Source organism: Sapajus apella, unplaced genomic scaffold, assembly GCF_009761245.1.
Source record: "Sapajus apella isolate SASKATOON/1434 unplaced genomic scaffold, GSC_monkey_1.0 scaffold14, whole genome shotgun sequence".
NCBI lineage: Eukaryota > Metazoa > Chordata > Mammalia > Primates > Cebidae > Sapajus > Sapajus apella.
In genome coordinates, this window is record NW_022436954.1 from 29,229,537 (window position 1) to 29,247,971 (window position 18,435).

Consider the following 18,435-nt stretch of genomic DNA (forward strand, 5'->3'; position numbering starts at 1 on the left):
ATGACTAAAGATAAAACCATCATCTTACTCAGTTGCCAAGATCCTCAAAAAAGAGTATCGCCTCTCATGTGAGCTTTAACCAGAGAGGGAGTATGTGCCAAGACATAGGTGTGAAATAAAAAGCCAAATTTGAGGTACGCCAAGAAATTAAGCTCTGTGGGTGCAGGGTACAAGGACTAGAGCAGGGCCCTAGCAGCAAGAGGAGGTCCAACTTCATGCCACAGCCAAAGGTCACCAACTCAAATGGTTCGGACGCCAGGTGGTGGCGTGAGTGAGCCAAGCCCACCTGGGAGAGTGCGCCCCACACAAGGGGCACAGCTGTGCCTCTGCTCCAGCCAGCTGCTCCCACGGGGGAATTCAGGAGCCAGGGGACAACGCTGCTGGTTTTCAAAGACAATCCCAAAATCTGGATCCTTATATGGAATGCTCTGATTTTTATTACAGGCAAGCAAAGCCAAAGGGAATTGTTTTTAAACATGATGCAGGCTAACACTGTAAGCAAAGAATACAGATCTGGGAGCTGGATGCAGATTTCAAGCCTTAGGCTGAAGACAGACATATGATTTGCTTTACGATTAGAAAGATCCCTGGAGGACAGACGAAGGTGAGAGTACTGAGGGAGAAGGAACACAAGGCGACCAGAAATCATCCAGATGAGACCACGGGGTCCAGAGCAGAGGCTGTAGGAGGAAGGAGCAGGTGCAGGAAACATTAAGGAGGCAGAACTGACAGGACCAATCAGATATGTAGAGTGAAGGAGGAGGAGGAGTCTAGGATGACTGTGGTTTCTGGCTTAGGTGCCTAAGCAGACAGAAGCTCCATTCGCCAAGACTAGGAATACAGCAGGAAGGCCGGATCAAGGGATCAGGCTGGGAGACAGTTGAGTGTGAGGTGACTAGAGACCACCTAGCTGAAGTGTCCATAAGAGGTAACAGGGCTAGACTGCAGAAGAGTCTCAGCTATAACACTGTGAGTCATTGACCCTCCGATGCTGTAAGCTAGAAGGCAAGAAGGTCAGAACATGTCTTGGCCCCCGGCTCCTGAATTCCCCCATGGGAGCAGCTGGATGGAGCAGAGGCACAGCTGTGCCCCTTATGTGGAATGCACCCTCCCAGGTGTGCTTGGCTCACTCGTGCCACCCACCTGGCTTCCGAACCATTTGAGTTGGTGACCTTCGGCTTGTGGCATGAAGTTGGACCTCCTCTTGCTGCTAAGACCCTGCTCTAGTCCCAGAACTTCCTATAGCCCCATGGCTCCTACCTATAATCCCAGCACCTTGGGAAGCTGAGGCAGGCAGAGCCCAAGAGTTCAAGAACGCCATCTCTACAAAAAATTAGCTGGGCGTGGTGGCATGTGCCTGTAGTCCCAGCTACTGAGGAGACTAAGATGAGAGGATCAGTGGAGCCCAGCAGGTCAAGACTGCTGTGAGCATGATCACACTACTGTGCTCTAGCCTCGGTGACAGAGTAAGACCTGTCTAAAAAAAAAAAAAAAAAAAAAAAAAGTCTAGGCCAGAACCTGGGAGCATACTCACATTTAAGGAGTGAACAGGTAAAGAAGGTTCCACAAAAGCCATCCGCTAAGAAGGTAGACTGGGTGACTGGAAGGAGGTGAAAAGACTCAAGGAGAGTCATACAGAAGAGCCATGCAGGGAAATCGGAAAATGACACTGATAAGGAACCTATGAATAAATCTCAAATGGCACTGAAGACCCTGCTGGGATGAGCAGTATTGGACCAGTTGACTCCAGGAATGCTGGAAAAGAATCATAAGGGCCCTAAACTACCAGATACTCGGGAGGCTAAGGTACGAGAATCGCTTGAACCTGAAGAGGCGGAGGTTGCAGTGAGCCAAGATCACACCACTGCACTCCAGCCTGGGTGACATAGTGAGACTCTGTTTCAAAAAAAAAAAGCTTCAGAGTTGGGGGAAGGAAGGGGTGAAGGGGTGGGTTCTATAACATGGATCCCTGATGTTGCTTGGGCTGATGGCAAGACTTGGCACGGAGAGGATGACTTCTTGAATAGTGTCAAAGCCTCCATAAAGGAGGCCAGGTGCCTGTAAAGTCAGAAGGTGACAGCAATGAGGAGAAGGAAGGCCAGAACCTCAATGGAAGAGGAGACTTTGCATGAAGGTGGAAAAATAAAGGTAGTAGAGAGAACCAAAAAAATTCCAAAAAGTTTCCTACTTAAATATTCCAGTTAGTGCCAGAGAGCAGCAACCTCATTGCAGAACCCAAAATATCACACAGCAAGCCCCAAAATACCATGCAGTTCACCCTGTAGCTTCCTCCTTTTCCACTTAAAGTCTATTCTCTCCGTTTTCTTCCTCCTCTGCCTATGCCTGGGCCTCCCAATGATAGACAGGGACACTGCTTCAGCCAGGGTATGACAGACAAGGAGAGGGGACACTCGGGCTCTTGCTGTCACTCTCCTTAACCAGTCTGAGTGACCACCAGCAAGCCATCTAATCTCTGTGTGTCTGAAGTTATTCATCTAGAAAATGGGGCCTAGGATACTCATTCTCCCCACCCCAGGTTAGCTATTTAGAAAATGAGAGTCAAAGCAGGAAAATGTTTGATAAGGCAATTTTATTCCTAAATCCTATTGGTGGTACTTAAAAGGTTGCCAAACCCAAAAATGAAAACCAGTGTTATGGGTTATTTAACTTGACCAGATGTTTCTTCCCTGGGCCTCAATATCTTACCTGTAAAATAGGGAGATGGATTAAATGACTGTTACCTGTTTATCCAGCATTTGCTTATGCATTTTGATTGTTTGTTTCCCTCGGAGGGACTTTTCTTTGTGTTATGATGCCTGGTGACATGTCTTTGACCAAGTTTCCCCCAACCTCAGCCTAGAATATTATAGGTGTTTATCACTATGCCCTCACACCTCGCCATCTCTGTAGATCATTGGCATCCAGTAAGTATTTGGTGAACAGGTAAGTACCGGAGGTCACTTAGATGTAGTTAGCGGCTGCCCTGAGAAATGGGCTGGCCAGGAGTAACGATACATCTTTAGGTCAAAGACAGTACAGCCCCGGCATACCGCAGGTACTCAATAGTTACTATTAAAGAGACGAATGGTATAAGAAACTTACTAGGAATTTCTAAACTGAGTATGTAGGTGCAAGAAATTCTTAACATCCACCTCAGATACAGTTCTCTGGTATAAATTTATGTGAATTTCATTATTATCCATATTGGCACATGAAAAATATAGTAGTCATCAAGGGCAGGGAAAATGATGGGTCCCCAGGACAAAGTCTTAATTCACCAAGCACAAAGGGCAGCTTCAGACTCATATCCTGTGGCATCTAAATTTTATGTAGATGTGGTCATGGTGTGACTCAGGTCTGTGTGTGTGCTAAGGTTTGAAAGTAGAGCAAAAGCACAACTGATTTAACCTATGTATGTGAGTCTTGAAGAATTCCATAAAAATTCTTCAGAATTCCTGCCAGTGTACTTGAGTCTCAAGCACCACAAGGGAATGGGGGAAAGTGCAAAACACTATCTAGTCAGTTCTCATTATCCCCAACAATAGCAGATTAGAAATAAATATTATATAGCGTGTGCCTAAAATCTAAAACGAGAAAACACAAATATGGCCGAGTTCAGTGGCTCATGCCTGTCATCCCAGCACTTTGGGAGACAGGAAGATTACTTGAGCTGAGAAGTTCAAGACCAGCCTTGGTAGCAAGGTGGGACCCCAGATCTACAAAAAAGTTTTAAAAAAGTAGCCAGGCATAGTGGCATACACCTACAGTCCCAGTTATTCGGGAGGCTGAGGCAAGAAGATCGCTTGAGCCCTGGAGGTCAAGGCTGCAGTAAGCCATGATTGTGCCCCTGCACTCCAGCCTGGGAGACAGAGTGGGATATATATATGATATATACCTTCAAACATATATATAACATATATAAAAATATATATCAAACTCCAGGCTAGAGTGTAGTGACACCATATATATATACACACACACACACACACACACACACACTTGAAGGTGTGAGAACATTTTAACATATTTTATATGATACATATTTATATTTTACATTCCTTTAATTAAATATATATTTCACATATTGTATAAAGATAATATATTTCTATATAATGTTATATAAAATAGGACTATACATACATAATATGAGCCACAGCCACCCTCACTCACACCTTCACCCTTTGTGGCTGGATCATACTACAGAGATAGCAGATGTGAAAGGCCTCTGTAATGCCCACAGCAATACACGCCCATCAGACACAACTGCTTCCTCTCATCCTTAGAGCTGGGATGCAGCTTGCGGGGCAGAGGAAGAGCAGATATGGTCACGGAGAGCATTTAGCTTAGCAGTGGACAGGAGCACAGGCCTTGGGTTCAGAAGGACTGATCCAACATTATGCTATGTGGTCCTGGGCAAGCTATACCACCTCTCTAAGCCTCAGCTTCCCCCTCTGCAAAATGTGAATAATGATAGTTCTTAGCTCATAAGAGGCCTGTGAAGGTTAAATGCCACATAAGCATGTCAGGCACGCTGCACAGTGTTTGGAACATGGGAAATGCTGGCAGAATATGTGGAAACTACTACTTTTATTATAATCAGATGAAACACAGTTGTTTAGTAAAGACATTCTACAGTTTTAGGCAATTCAAGTAAAACAATTTTAATATAATTTTAATCCGTAATTTCTACTGTGTGCTGTGGATAAGAATTTATTTCAGAAGGAAAACGCCAACTCTGCTTTGAAAGATTCTGTTGCTGGTACATGATTCTTTAAGACCTGCTCTGGTAAAAATCAGTGACTCAGAAGTTCCCAGAAGATCCCTAGCACCATCCCAGGCCATGAGGTCCCAAGTCACAGACACTCAGTAGTTGTTGATTTCAGGCAAGTTCTCAGCATTAGGGACCCCAGCAGTCCATTCACATTGTAACTCGAGGTAAAGTGGATGCTAAATTTGATGGCCCAGTGCATTTATTCTCTGTACCACTTATTTCGTGCCTGGACACTCAAGCTTTCACATTCAATGAGTTATTTTCATGCAACCTTGTCCTTACTTATATTCCTTCAACGCAGTACTGGGACCACCTTGAGAACCTTACCTAGCACTAGTCTTACTTCACACATTGTGCATGTTTTGTAAATATGTGACTGGTTGGTTTCTATCTATACTATTGGTGGGAACCATTTATTCTTAAAGATGTGCTCTACATGAAAGGTCAGAAGTGAACAAGACTGTTCTAGAAATTATTTTTCTATGAATAATGAATACTGAACATATTATTAAACATCTTTCTTAAAGATGGCTTGAAATAAGCAACTCACTGGTGAGGAATTACATGTCGATTTCCTAGCAGGATGAGCGGAGTCAGCTCCTTTCTAGCAAGGTCTGGCTTCAAACACCGTTAGCCAAAAAGCTGAGCCCGCAAAGTGGAGGTGCCACAGCAAAAAGAAGCAAGTGGTACAAGAATCTGACCCAAACATGACCATGTCCTCCTATCTCCTTCATGTTCATCCTCCTGAATTCACAAAACAAGTGACTACAATCTGGAACCATTTCCAAGGTTTGGGAAGGGGTTAAAAAAAAAGCTCAAGGTGGGCACAGGTGACTCTGAAGAGATCTCATCAGTCAGCATGCAAAGCCAAAATAAACCCTGGAGGGAGGGTGAGGGGGAACAGATGGCCAGCAGGCAGTGGGCAAAGCTGGGGGATTCAGAACCATGGCCCTTTGGATGACATTCCACCATGGGAGATGCCTCTGTGTAGGAGGTGTTTCACCAGATGGCCAGCTCATCTCCTGGAGTCTTAGCCACCAGGTAAGCTTGGGGGTCTTATAAGAATTTTATCTTATCTGAAACAGAAAACTAACAGGATAAAAACTGCACCTACTGCTGCCCCAGGGATTAATGAGAACAGAATCTTTAAGAGGAGATTTGATTTATTTTCTAGCAGTTCTTCTTTGGTTGCCTGGCAATAAACCAGCAAAATTTAGAATAGAGGAAAAAAGTGTTCCTCTTCTTTCCCCACCAAAACACAAAAATCTCAAGACATTATAAACACTAACTGGGCCAGGCGTGGTGACTCACACCTGTAATCCCAGCGCTTTGGGAAGCTGAGGCAGCTGGATCACCTGAGGTCAGGAGTTTGAGATCAGCTTAGCTAACATGATGAAACCCTGGCTCTACTAAAAAGACAAAAATGAGCCAGGCATGATGGTGCACACCTGTAATCCCAGCTACCTAGAAGGCTGAGTCAGGAGACTCACTTGAACCTGGAGATGGACGCTGCAGTAAGCAGAGATTGCGCCACTGCAGTCCAGCCTGGGCAACAAAGCAAGACTCTGTCTCAAAACTAAACAAAACAAAATGAAAAAAAAAAACACTAACTGGAGTGGAAGGAGGCAAAAATTCCTAAAAGAAGAGACAATTAGGGGACATAACTAATTATTAGGTCTTTTTAAGACTTTATATGAAACACAAAAATTGCCATAATTTTAGGAACGTGAATCCTAAGATTCAGAAGTCATGACGGATTATGGTTACAAATGTATTTGTAAAAGGCATGTACACACAAAAAACAAAAGATGAAGGAAAGGTATGAATCCTGTTAATGGTTGTGTTAGACTCTTGGGGCTATGGGCAATTTTTCTTCTTCTAACCAGGTTATGAATGGAAGACGAGTGAGTGATAATGTGGTCGCGAGTATTGTAGAGCTCTATCCACAGGGAAGGACTGGTGCTTTGTTTCCCTGCTTGCTTCTTTTTACCTTCCAAGCCATCACCTACCAAATCATCCTTCTATTACAGTTCATGGCATCTGCCCTTACCATGAGAGTTCATTCACACCCAAACTAGACTAGTTCCTGCTCTATGGGACAGATCCATGGAATAACCCAAAAATGTCTAATTGCCATAAAGTTTCCAAGGTTTTAGTTCCTGTACTCAGCTTACCACAGGCTGGTTATAAGCAATGTGGATCAGTAACACTGGTATAGAGCGGAGGCAGACCTGATGTTCTTTTTTTTTTTTTTTTTTTTTACATTTTTGAACAATATGAACATATGATGTTATGATTTAACAGCCAACCTCCAGGCCAGCTGTGGTGGCTCACATCTGTAATCCCAGCACTTTGGGAGGCTGAGGCAGGCGGATCACTTGAGGTGAGGAGTTTAAGAGCAGCCTGGCCGACATAGCAAATCCCCATCTCTACTAAAAATACAAAAATCAGATGGACGTGGTGGCAGGCTGTAATCCCAGCTACTTGGGAGGCTCAGGAGAATTGCTTGAATCCAGGAGGCAGAGGTTGCAGTGAGCCAAGACTGTGCCACTGCATTCCAGCCTGGGTGACAAAGTAAGATTTCGTCACAAAAACCAAAAAAAAAAGCCAACCACCAAATTGGAACTTTCAGTATTCCAACCTGATTTTAAAAAAACAAAAACAAAAACTGTATGATTTTTCCTTCCAAAAATTTCCTTTATTATTATTAAAAGATTACCTTGTAATAATTTTTTTAAATAGAAGAAAAATGTTTTCGCTTTTAAAGAAATTAAGAAAAAATTTAGGAAATAGAGGTAAGCTTAAAACAAACATTAATTCATTTTTGGAATTTTTTTTTTTTTTTGACAGTCTCATTTCATCACCCAGGCTGGAGTGCAATGGCACAATCTCAGCTCACAGCAACCTCTGTCTCCCAGGTTCAAATGATTCTCCTGCCTCAACCTCCCGACTAGCTAGAACTATCAGTGTTTACCACCATGCCTTGCTAATTTTTGTACTTTCAGTAGAGACAGGGTTTCATCATGTTGGCTGGGCTGGTCTCGAACTCCTGACCTCAGGTGATCCACCTGCCTCAGCCTCCCAAAGTGCTAGCTACTACGCCCAGCCGTTTTTTGGAAGCTTTTAAATGAAAGAGAAAAAAAAAAGAAAGTTAGTGCTATTGATAAGTGAAAGGGAACAGAAGAATAAGTTCAGCTGAGTCCCTTCACTCTACTTACCTTAGGCTGTGTCCTAGTTACCCAATGCAATGAGAAGGATCCCGGACCCTGTGAAGTCAAACTTTCTCCATTCAACCCCTATTCAAGGTCCTCCTTCTAATTAACCCAACTCATCAGAAATTCTACCAGCATAATCCACATTAATCTCTTCCTCTCACGGTACTTCTGTAAATATTGTAGTAATCTATTTCTTTTAGCTGTGTGTTTACTCGTCACTATTTTTATTGTAGTTTTCCATCTTCTCGTGGACATTTTTCTGGCAAAAGGGATTCAAGCAGCATCTGAGGGAGACCCAGAGCTAAGCTCCTGCAACTCCAGTAGCCTTCTTCAATAAAGGGAAAGGTGGGGTTCCAATGGTCTGATGGTCCTGTCATAGGACATAGTTCATGCAAAGGTAATTACACTTCCTAATGCCCAGAACACTGGTGCTATCACCTTAAGTTGCTCTAGGTGAGGTCTTCAGGCTACCTGATCCCATAATAACTAGCAAGACACCACGCCAGGGATAGTAAGATATGAGGAATTTTACTTGTATTCCTATGGGGAAAGAAAAAATACAATCAATTCTTTCCAGTTAACCTCAAACCTGACCCCAAATAAATCAGAAAGTCACAACAATAACAACAAAGAAATTGCACTTTCCATGAACCGTCAGGACCTCAAACTGCAGGAAACTATCAGACCTTATGCCCTCCGTGCTGCATATGGCTAAGAGATGTCAAGGTGACTTTGAAAATAACACTGACTTTTTTGCCAAGCAGAAGACAGCAGACTACAATCCACTTGAAGTACAATTGAGTCCAGTATAATCAGAATTTACTACATAGAGGGAAAAAAAATCTTGAGGTAACAACCATTTGTCTACCAAAACTATAAGAAGTTGAAAACAGCTGTTTTTTTCACCCCAGCAGTCAGCCAATAAGAAAACATAGACCGGGCGCAGTGACTCATGCCTGTAATCCCAGCACTTTGGGAGGCTGAGGTAGGCGGATCATGAGGTCAGGAGTTTGAGACCAGCCCAGCCAATACAGCGAAACCTCATCTCTACTAAAAATACAAAAAAAAATTAGCCAGGCATGGTGGTACGTGCTTGTCGTCCCAGCTACTCAGGAGGCTGAGGCAGGACAATAGCATGAACCCAGGAGGTGGAGGTTGTGATGAACCGAGATCACACCACTGCACTCCAGCCTGGTAACAGAGAGAGACTCTGTCTCAAAACAAAAAGAAAGAAAGAAATACGTTACATTTTCTCCTCACTCATGTAACCAAATATCACCTGTTCCCCAAAAACCAAAGGGAATAAAAAATAAGACTAAAGCTTTCTTTCTAAATTAAAAAAAAAGAAAGAAAATATGTTACATTCTCTCATCAATACATAGATTAAAGTGAGTTCCAGAAATATCCTGGAAATGAGAGAGAAGAGAAAAAGAAAATAATTTTCACCTTTACCCTGTGGCTGTTCAAATCTTAGCACTTTTTCCTGAGATGGCACCCAACCCACTAACAGAGTTAAGCACATTATAAACCTTAAATAAATGTTAGCTATTATTATTGCTAGGGACAGAAGAAAGTCATTCATATAATCCACCAAGACTTATTGAGCACCTACTGTGTACCAGAGACTGCTCTAGGCAGTGAACAAAACAGATTAAGTTCCTGCCCTGATAGAGTTGACATTATAGTGATTTGAACCTAGGTTTCCTTATCTCCAAAGCCTGCTGCTGTTAAAAGCAGGGATTGCAAACTCAAATACCAAAGGGGACAAGAAGATTAAAGAAATGAGTTGGGTCAGATAACAGCTGGCTATTCACCAAACCTGTTACCTCCTCTTTCTGGGCCCACTCTACGATTACGTGTCCCAGCCTCTCTCTGCAGGTCAGTATGGCCAAGCGACAGAGCACTAATCCGGAATGTGCGCAGAATGCTACACGTCACTTAGAGACCTGTTCCTCTCTCTGTCTGCTTCCATCTGCTGCATGCAGACAAGGAGGGCAGCCTTGGGAGCCACAGACTGAATATGGCAAAGCCACAAAATGGAAGGACCCTGGGTCCCCGAATCTCCGCTTTAAAGAGAGCTCTCTGCCCATTAGGAACACTCATTTGTCTTTATGTGAGTGAGAAACTTCTCTGGCTCTAAGCCATTGTAGATTTGGGGATTGGTTTGTTGCCACAGTTAGCACATCGCAGCCAACATGAGAGTGAAATGGGACAAACGGGAGCCGTGACAGATGCCCCATCTAAAAGAGGCACCACTACTAAGCATCAGCTGAGTGTGGCCATCCAGAAATACAGGACCAGTATGGTTGAGCTTCTGACTATTTCAAGAGAACCTAGAAATCCTGATTTTTTTATGGAAAAGCTCTTGATTTTTAAGTGATGTTTCAATTTGTTTGACAAGCATGCAATTATTTATTTATTTTTGAGTTTGAGTTAGGGCCTGGCTCTGTTGCCCAGGCTGGGCTATAGTGGCACGATCTTAGCTCACTGCAGCCTTGGCCTCCTGGGCTCGAGTGATCCTCCCACGTCAGCATCCCAAGTAGCTAGGACTACAGGTGCACGCCACCACACCAAACTAATTTTTTTTTTTTTTTGGTAGAGAGGAGGCCTTGCCATGTTGCCCAGTCTGGTTTCAAATTTCAGCGTTCAAGTGGTCCTCCTGCCTCAGCCTCTCAAAGTGCTGGGATTACAGGTATCAGCCATTGCACCCAGCCACAAGTGTTTAATTTTTAAAAGCCCATCTGTGGACAAAAGTTAGTACCCTGGCAGGTGTGAGTTGGAGGTGGTTCATTCATAAAGGACCCAGATTACTAAGCAATGAAGTCAAACTGAGTTATGGGGAGCCAACAAAGGGTTTGGTTCGATTTATATTTTATAAAAGTCTCTGGCTGGAGGATGAGGCTGGTTAAAAGGGGGCCAAGACTAGAGGCAGCGGGGGCAATTAGGAGACACAGCTTTGGAAAGAACATGGACCAAGAGGAGCGAGGGTCTGAAATAAGGCAGCAAAGACAGAAAATCCCCAGAATGATGACAGTATTCAGAAATGCAATCAGTGGCTGGGCCCAGTGGTTAACAACTGTAATCCCAGCACTTTTGGAGGCTGAGACAGGCAGATCACTTGAGCCCAGGAGTTCAAGACCAGCCTGGGCAACATGGAGAAACCCTGAGTCAATAAATAAATAAAGACAAAAATTAGGCAGGTGTGGTGTGGTTGGCACGTGCCTGTAGTTCCAGCTACTCAGGAAGCTAAGAGGAAAATCACTTGAACCTGGGAGGCAGAGGTTGCAGTGAGCTGAGATCATGCTACTGTACTCCAGCCTGAGTGACTCTGGGTCAGAGAGTGACTCTGTCTCAGAAAAAGAATGAAAAAGAAATGCTACCAGCAAAATGGCCAACTAAATGATGTACTAGAAAACAATCTAGAACAGTTCTCAGATTGCTGGCTCCAACAATGTGGTGAAAAAAAAAGAAACAAGAATCTAGAACATTTGTCAGATTTTGGGCTCCAACAAACAAGTGGTGGCCACACTCACTGAAATAGGTAATTCAGAGGAAACAGAGCATGAGGAGCAAGACTCAGGGGTGATGAGTTCCCTCTCAGGGAGAAATGTTGACTTGTCAGCAGCCATGGGTAGCAATGTCCAATAAACTGCGTAGGCACAGGTCTCATCCTCAAGAGAGAGCTGAGAGTTTTCTGCATCAACAGTACATAAGCGGTTGTTAAATCCATGAGTCTGAATGAGGCTACCCTGGGAGATCTATAGAGTCACAGAGCAAAGGGGATTGGATGGCTGCCCCAGGATTTAGCAGTCAGGCAAGCACTAGTGACTAATAGCATCCCTTTTCCGTTCCATGAAGGGTGGAAAGGGAGCCAGTTAACGAGCGAAGGAGACAAATGGAGGCAGTGAAAATGGGAGGACAGAGTGGGGCAAGAGCTGGAGGCACAGAGGATGTTTATTAGTCACTGTCACTGCCTGGGCCGTCAAGTAGACCAGGGAGAAAAATCACAGGAGGAATCTGAAATCTGTTTGGATTCATAACGCAAATTAGGGCTCTCCTAAAATTTGGAAGTTTCATGTTGTTGGTGTTTAATTTTTACTAGGGTTCCAGAACACACCATCCATGCCTCCTCTTCATCCAACTCAACTGGATGAAGGCCAGGGAGAAAAATCATAAGAGGAATCTGAAAATCTGTTTGGATTCATAATGCAAATTAGGGCTCTCCTAAAATTTGGATGTTTCATATTGTTGGTGTTTAATTTTCACTAGGGTTCCAGAATACACCATCCATGCCTCTTCATCCAACTCAATTGGCTAGATAACTGAATGTCAAGGTTACTCTTCCACTTTAAACCATGCAATGGCTTCCCATTGCTCTGAACATGAAAGGCCACAGTCTGTCTCCTGGGTGATTTTGGTCCTGCTACCTCTCCTTCCTCATTTACCACTCACTCTTCCCTCCACTCCTGCCCACCATCCACATGACCTCCTCTGTGGTTCGGGAAAGAATCACAGACCTTCCCAACACAGAGGACAGTCCCTACTTCTCCATTAGCTCCAATCCCTACCTGGTTATCTCCTATTCCTTCTTCTATAATAGATGTTGCTTCAAATGTCACTTCCTCAGGAAAGCCTTCCCTAACCCCTCTCCTCACTCACCAAGGCAGGTCCCCTCCTCCAGCCTCCCCCCGGCATCCTTGGCTTCCCTTCTGTTAGCAATTATACTTATTCATGGGAGTGGCTGACTAATGTCATAAATACATATGTGGTTACCAATGAAAATAAGTATATAAAGGGAGAACCCAGTGCCTGCCACCCACAGGTGCCTAATAAATGCTATCTGAATTAATACATATAAGGAAACTGAATTTGGAAACAACAGACACCCTTATTTAAGACTGCATGGCATATCACAACTGTAGGGACACTAATTGTTTTGGAGTGATCTTTATTGTACATGGGGGCTAGACAGTCACTTTTATCTTTTGCTGCAGAACAAAGAAAACTGGCAATTTTTTTAACTGCATTATATAAAAACTAAACTATGGTGAAAAATAAAATCAAACCATGGTTGCTTAGATTGGGTGAGGCAAGTGAGAAGAGATGGAAACATCTGCACAAGGGTAAAAGAAAACTTACTTATTGGGGTGGTCACGTGCTTTATCTTGACAGGGATTTGAGTTACACATGCGTATATAGTTTTCAAAACTCAGGAATATGTACTTAAGAGTTTTTTATTTCACTGGATGTAAAATTTACCTCAAAAAAGAGTCATAAACAAATACTGAAACCTAATCAATTATACACATGCTAAAGTATTTAGGGGTGACAGGTACCAACGTCTGCAACTTACTCTGAATACATCAAAAATAAGATGAATTGATGGATGGATAGTGAGACAGACAGACAGATGTATGATAAAGCAAAATGTTAATTGCACCATCTAGGTGATACATATAGGGGTGTTCACTATATATAGTTCCTTCTACTTTTCTGTGTGTTTGAAAATTTCATAAAATGTTGGGTGGGCAGGGAAGGACTGTACTGTATAACTGACAATATATTTACATTGTAATCAGCTCTCGTTTCAAATCCCAGCTCCACCACTTACAAGCAATGTGCCTCAGGCAAGTTGGTTTTTACATGGCCTCTCAATCTTAACTTCCTCCAAGCAAAATGGGCAAGAACTACCTGACAGTGTTGTCATGGGGACTCGATAAGATTAAACCCTTGATCCAGTGACTAACACAGTAATAGCTGTCTCATAAATGTTAGTCTTAGGCTTCTTATTCAGAAGTCAACATATTCACAAACTAGGACAAATCTTCAATAAAATGTGAAAGAAGAATCCTGTAAAAATTTTTTCTCTTGCTACACCCCAAGGGAAATTAAAAGAATAAATTAATTGTGCTATTTTTATAGGTAAAGACACTGACCTTCTATCAGTGGGACACGGGGAGTTCCATGTCTAAGGAGGGTGAGAGACCCACACTGTTGACACTTCCTCCCTGCATTTCCAGTGGCCAACACGACCCGTCGTCAGAGCTGGCCAAGGTTAGCAACATCCTCACATAGGGAGGAAAGATGGGGAACGTCAGCAGAATCTTAAGTAGCACGCTATAGCCAAGACTGCCGGTCTCCTTCCCAGATGTGCAAATGAAAAGAGCCAATCAGACAGGCCTTGAGATCTGCTAAGGCATCAGACACGCCGTCAGAAGTGGTAGTCACATGACTGTCTTGGCTTTTAGCATAATTACATGAACTGAGAGAGATGGCCTTATGATCATAAACAAAAGCCTCCGAATTGAGACTAATACTGTGTATCCAACTGAAAGATGGCTGCCAGGCTACCACGTGGACTTTGTGCTAGGTTTGAAAGGTGAAGGAAAGGAGGCTGTTCATGATGACAACAAAGGAGGAGGAGCTGCTGACATCTGGAAGCAAGGAAAAATTATACCTTTCCAGGCCAGAAAACCCAACCAATGCTCATTCAAGACTATTAGGCCTGATGTCTTAAAATCAGTGAAAGGGTTAATTATATGTCACAAGCGAGACACCATAATCAAAGGAAATTGCAATTTTTTAGAAGGCATCACTGTGTGCCTACTAGGTTGAACAGTTGGGACTATACACAGTGTTTGAAGCTGTCTTAGACTGCATGCAGCAAATCTGGCTCCCACCCTCTCTACCTTGAAATCTGATTCCCTTTTACATAATTATAAGCCCACCTAGTTGACTGTCCCCATTAAGCCTAGGTTTCAAACTCCCTGGAGACATGCACTCACTGTGGAAGCTTCCCTGCCTCTAGCGCATATATGGATAGGAGCACTGGTGTGCCAGGACCAGGTCATATCAGAGCCAAGCCAGTTGAGGCATTGCTTCCCAACTCCATCATCACGCTGGTAGCTTGAAATCAGCCATGGCGGGAATATTTATACCAGGAAAATTGACCAATACTATCAAGCAGGCCGCCTATCATTGTTATCTTTCATAGAACATGCTTACCAACATGTGAAGTTGTCTTTTAGGGCTACGAAGGAGGAGACAAATGTTCAGAAGTTTGCCCTGCAAACTGACCTTATTCAAAACAGACCTCTACCAAGGCCATGGTTAAAGGGCGATCAGGTTAAAAAGACATTTTTATACCACGTGCCCCTTCTCCTCTGGCGGCTGCTGAACAGATGAGGGGTAGATTCCCAGATTCTCTAACTCTATTGGGTTGGCCAGACTGCAGCAGCTTGATTCTTCCTCATGGAAATGTGGAGCTGGGACAGAGACTTGACGGTGGGCATTTACACTGAAGAGCCTTGCCCACTCCAGCTGCAGTGAGCACCACAGCCGGTGAAAAGCCCCACGCAAGGTTTAGTGTCCGGAGAACCAGGCAGTTATGGGTAAGCAAAAAAACCAGTCTGCAGGAAGGGGCAGAAGGATGAACCAGGCCATAGGAAGAAGAGGCACTGGGCCCAGCAGATGCACAGCCAGTCACCTTAGCCTGTTAATGTCCTGAAAGGCAATATCATAAAGCAGAGGGCGGGCTCTGGAATCAAACTGCCTGGGTTCCCATCTCTACTCTGATGGTTAACTAGTAGACACTGAACAAGTAACTGTTAGGTTATTCTGAAACATGAGGATGACAGCAGAACTTACTTCATAGGGTGGGTATGAGAATCAAATGAGCTGATACAAACAGTAAATGTTCGAAAGTATTCGTTGTTATTTCCATCAATTAGTTATCACATCCACGTGGCCTGGTTATATTTCATTCCTATTACAAATATGTGACCTGGGATTCCCCCGTGGCCTGAGGCCTCACACTTGAGCTAGTTTCAGTTGTGTAGTTAGGTGATCTGTGCCCTGAATCATAGAATAATTCACGAAGCCCTGGACCACTGTGTGACCTTTAGGAATCACTTCCTCAGCCCTCTCTTAGGAATAGTGTGAGATTCAAATAGGAAAATAAACTGAAAGCTTCGACAACCATGAACTGTTGTACCAAACTCTGGGGACTGTTATCCCTGCAGGGAAAAGCAAAGATATTACATTGGCCACAAGAATGGAAAACACTTGTTTAAAATGTGTTTATTGCTGGACTAGAAACTAGAGAAATATTCCGCACCCTACTGGAAAAAAGGTTCAGTTTCTGTAGGGTTCACCAGCTTGATTCATAGGTTCATCTCCAGTATTAATAAAATAATAATAGAAAACTGCCAAAGACAGTTCTAGGACACTGATTTTTTAATACACTTTTGCCTGGCTTAATTATATCCAAAATAATGCCTGAAGACTGATCCTCCCATTCTTTTCAAAACCAAGACTTCTTAATTGATAATGAAGGATAAGATCTGGAGATATTTTTATTCATCCCTTTTCAACAAGAACTTAAAAGCCACACTGTGAATTTCAACACATTTTCTTCTCACACTTCCCATTTTTCTTCAGCCTTCCTGGGTTTGCTGTTGACATCTGATAAATAAAAAGGCGAGTGACAGGACAGGAGCATTCATTATTAGGGACAGAGGCAGGCAGACAGGTCTGGGAGTCCCAGTTTCATTCTAGATACTTCATGCCATATTTCATGCGGAAAGACTGAAGGTAGAAGTATTCTAGGCTTTCCCATTTACTGGAACTGCATAAATACCAAAGCCATTTTATGCATCTGACGTCAGGAGATTTTATTTCCAGCTAAGAATAGATTTAACATATAAATCTCAATCTAAATCGAATTCACCTCTCGTGGTTAGGACGCTTGGGCAAAGCCGCGCCTGAGTGAATAGGAGGCAGGTGCAGCAGCGACCTTGGCCTATGCTTGAGGCGGCTACTTGGCCTTATTTATATCTACAAGATTGGTTAAAACACAAGTTTGTCCCCATTCTACATGGCGTTTAAAAAGGCCCATGATTTCTCTTAAATGTCTGTGAAAGCATCACCTAGGGAAGGAAGCCAAGGAGTAAAGGAAAATGGGCAGAATCGTCTAAGGAGATATTTTAACTCTAGGTTTGAATCTGACCTGTGCTGTTAAAGCTATTCTCTTTTATAATAAAAGGCCTTTCCCTGTTTCTAACAGATGTTCAAGTTCTCTCATGACACAATTTAGTTAGCACGGAAAGAGGGTCATAATATAGCGTTAAGGGAAAAAAGCAAGTTGCTACATATTATACCCTTTATACCAGAAATAAAAAATAAATAAATAAATAAATAAGGGAGGTGGCTGGGCGTGGTGGCTCACGCCTGTAATCCCAGCACTTTGGGAGGCTGAGGTGGGCAGATCACCTGAGGTCAGGAGTTTGAGACCAGCTTGACCAACATGGAGAAACCCCCTCTCTACTAAAAATACAAAATTAGCCACATGTGGTGGTACATGCCTGTAATCCCAGCTACTCAGGAGGCTGAGGCAGGAGAATCGCTTGAACCCAGGAGGCAGAGGTTGCAGTGAGCTGAGATCGCACCATTGCACTCCAGCCTGGGCAACAAGAGCAAAACTCCATCTCAAAAAAAAAAAAGTGAGGCTACATCTATGGATATAAATATTTGTATGAAGAGGTCTGGAAGGATCCATCATACTTGCTTAACAGCACAACTCTAGGGAATAGCAAGGTGATATGGTTTGGCTGTGTCTCCACCCAAATCACACCTTGAATTGTAGTTCCCATAATCCCCACGTATCGTGGAAGGGACTCGGTGGGAAGTAAGTGAATCATGGGGACAGTTACCCCCATGCCAGTCTTGTGATAGTGAGTTCTCACAAGGTCTGATGGTTTTATAAGGCATCTCCCCACCTCACTCGGCACTTCTCTTTCCTGCCATAATGTGAAGAAGGATGTGTTTGCTTCCCCTTCCGTCATAATTGTAACTTTCCTGAGGCCCCCCAAGCCATGTGGAACTAACTATGAGTCAATTAAACTTCTTTCATTTACATATTACTCAGTCTCGGGCAGTCCTTTACATTAGCGTGAGAGTGGACTAATACACAAGGCCAACAGGGCCCTTTGCATTTTACTGTACCTACTTCATTCAGTATTGCTTGAATTTTATAAAGTATATATTACTTTCATAATTGTTTTAAAGCCAATGAAGATTGAAGATACGCCTATATTTATCTGCGCCTCACACTGGAACTATGACAGCAAGCTGTGGGAAAACTCTTCTCTTTTCAGAATGAAAATCCTTGGCTAGGCTTGGCTGCTAATGCAGGAAGAAGCAGGAAATGCAGATGGTGGAACTCCACCAAAACATCTGCTTATGGTTCATGAAGACACAGACAGGGGATAGGGGAAGAAGGGAAGATCTTGAGGCTCTTATCCATAGATGAGAAAACAAAAGCCCTGAAAAGTGAAATAATTTGATAAAATAACAGCCAGGAGTGACCTCAGTCTCCCGAACGCATCCGATGCAATTTTCCCTCACCCAGGCTGTTTTCCTAGACCTTAAACCAAAGTAGTGTCTGCTGAT

General features: G+C 43.3%; 1 protein-coding gene and 1 long non-coding RNA gene across 4 annotated transcripts in view; both read right to left on the minus strand.

Moving 5' to 3' along the window:
- KIAA1549L (KIAA1549 like) overlaps positions 1-18,435 on the minus strand; it is a 286,237-nt gene that overhangs the window by 255,682 nt on the left and 12,120 nt on the right. The gene's annotated exons all lie outside the window — the stretch shown is intronic.
- Positions 14,728-18,435, minus strand: part of LOC116555150 — a 12,282-nt gene continuing 8,574 nt past the window's right edge. Inside the window, exon 3 of the long non-coding RNA XR_004270402.1 lies at positions 14,728-15,603. This is a non-coding gene — a long non-coding RNA (uncharacterized LOC116555150). The remainder of the gene's footprint in view (positions 15,604-18,435) is intronic.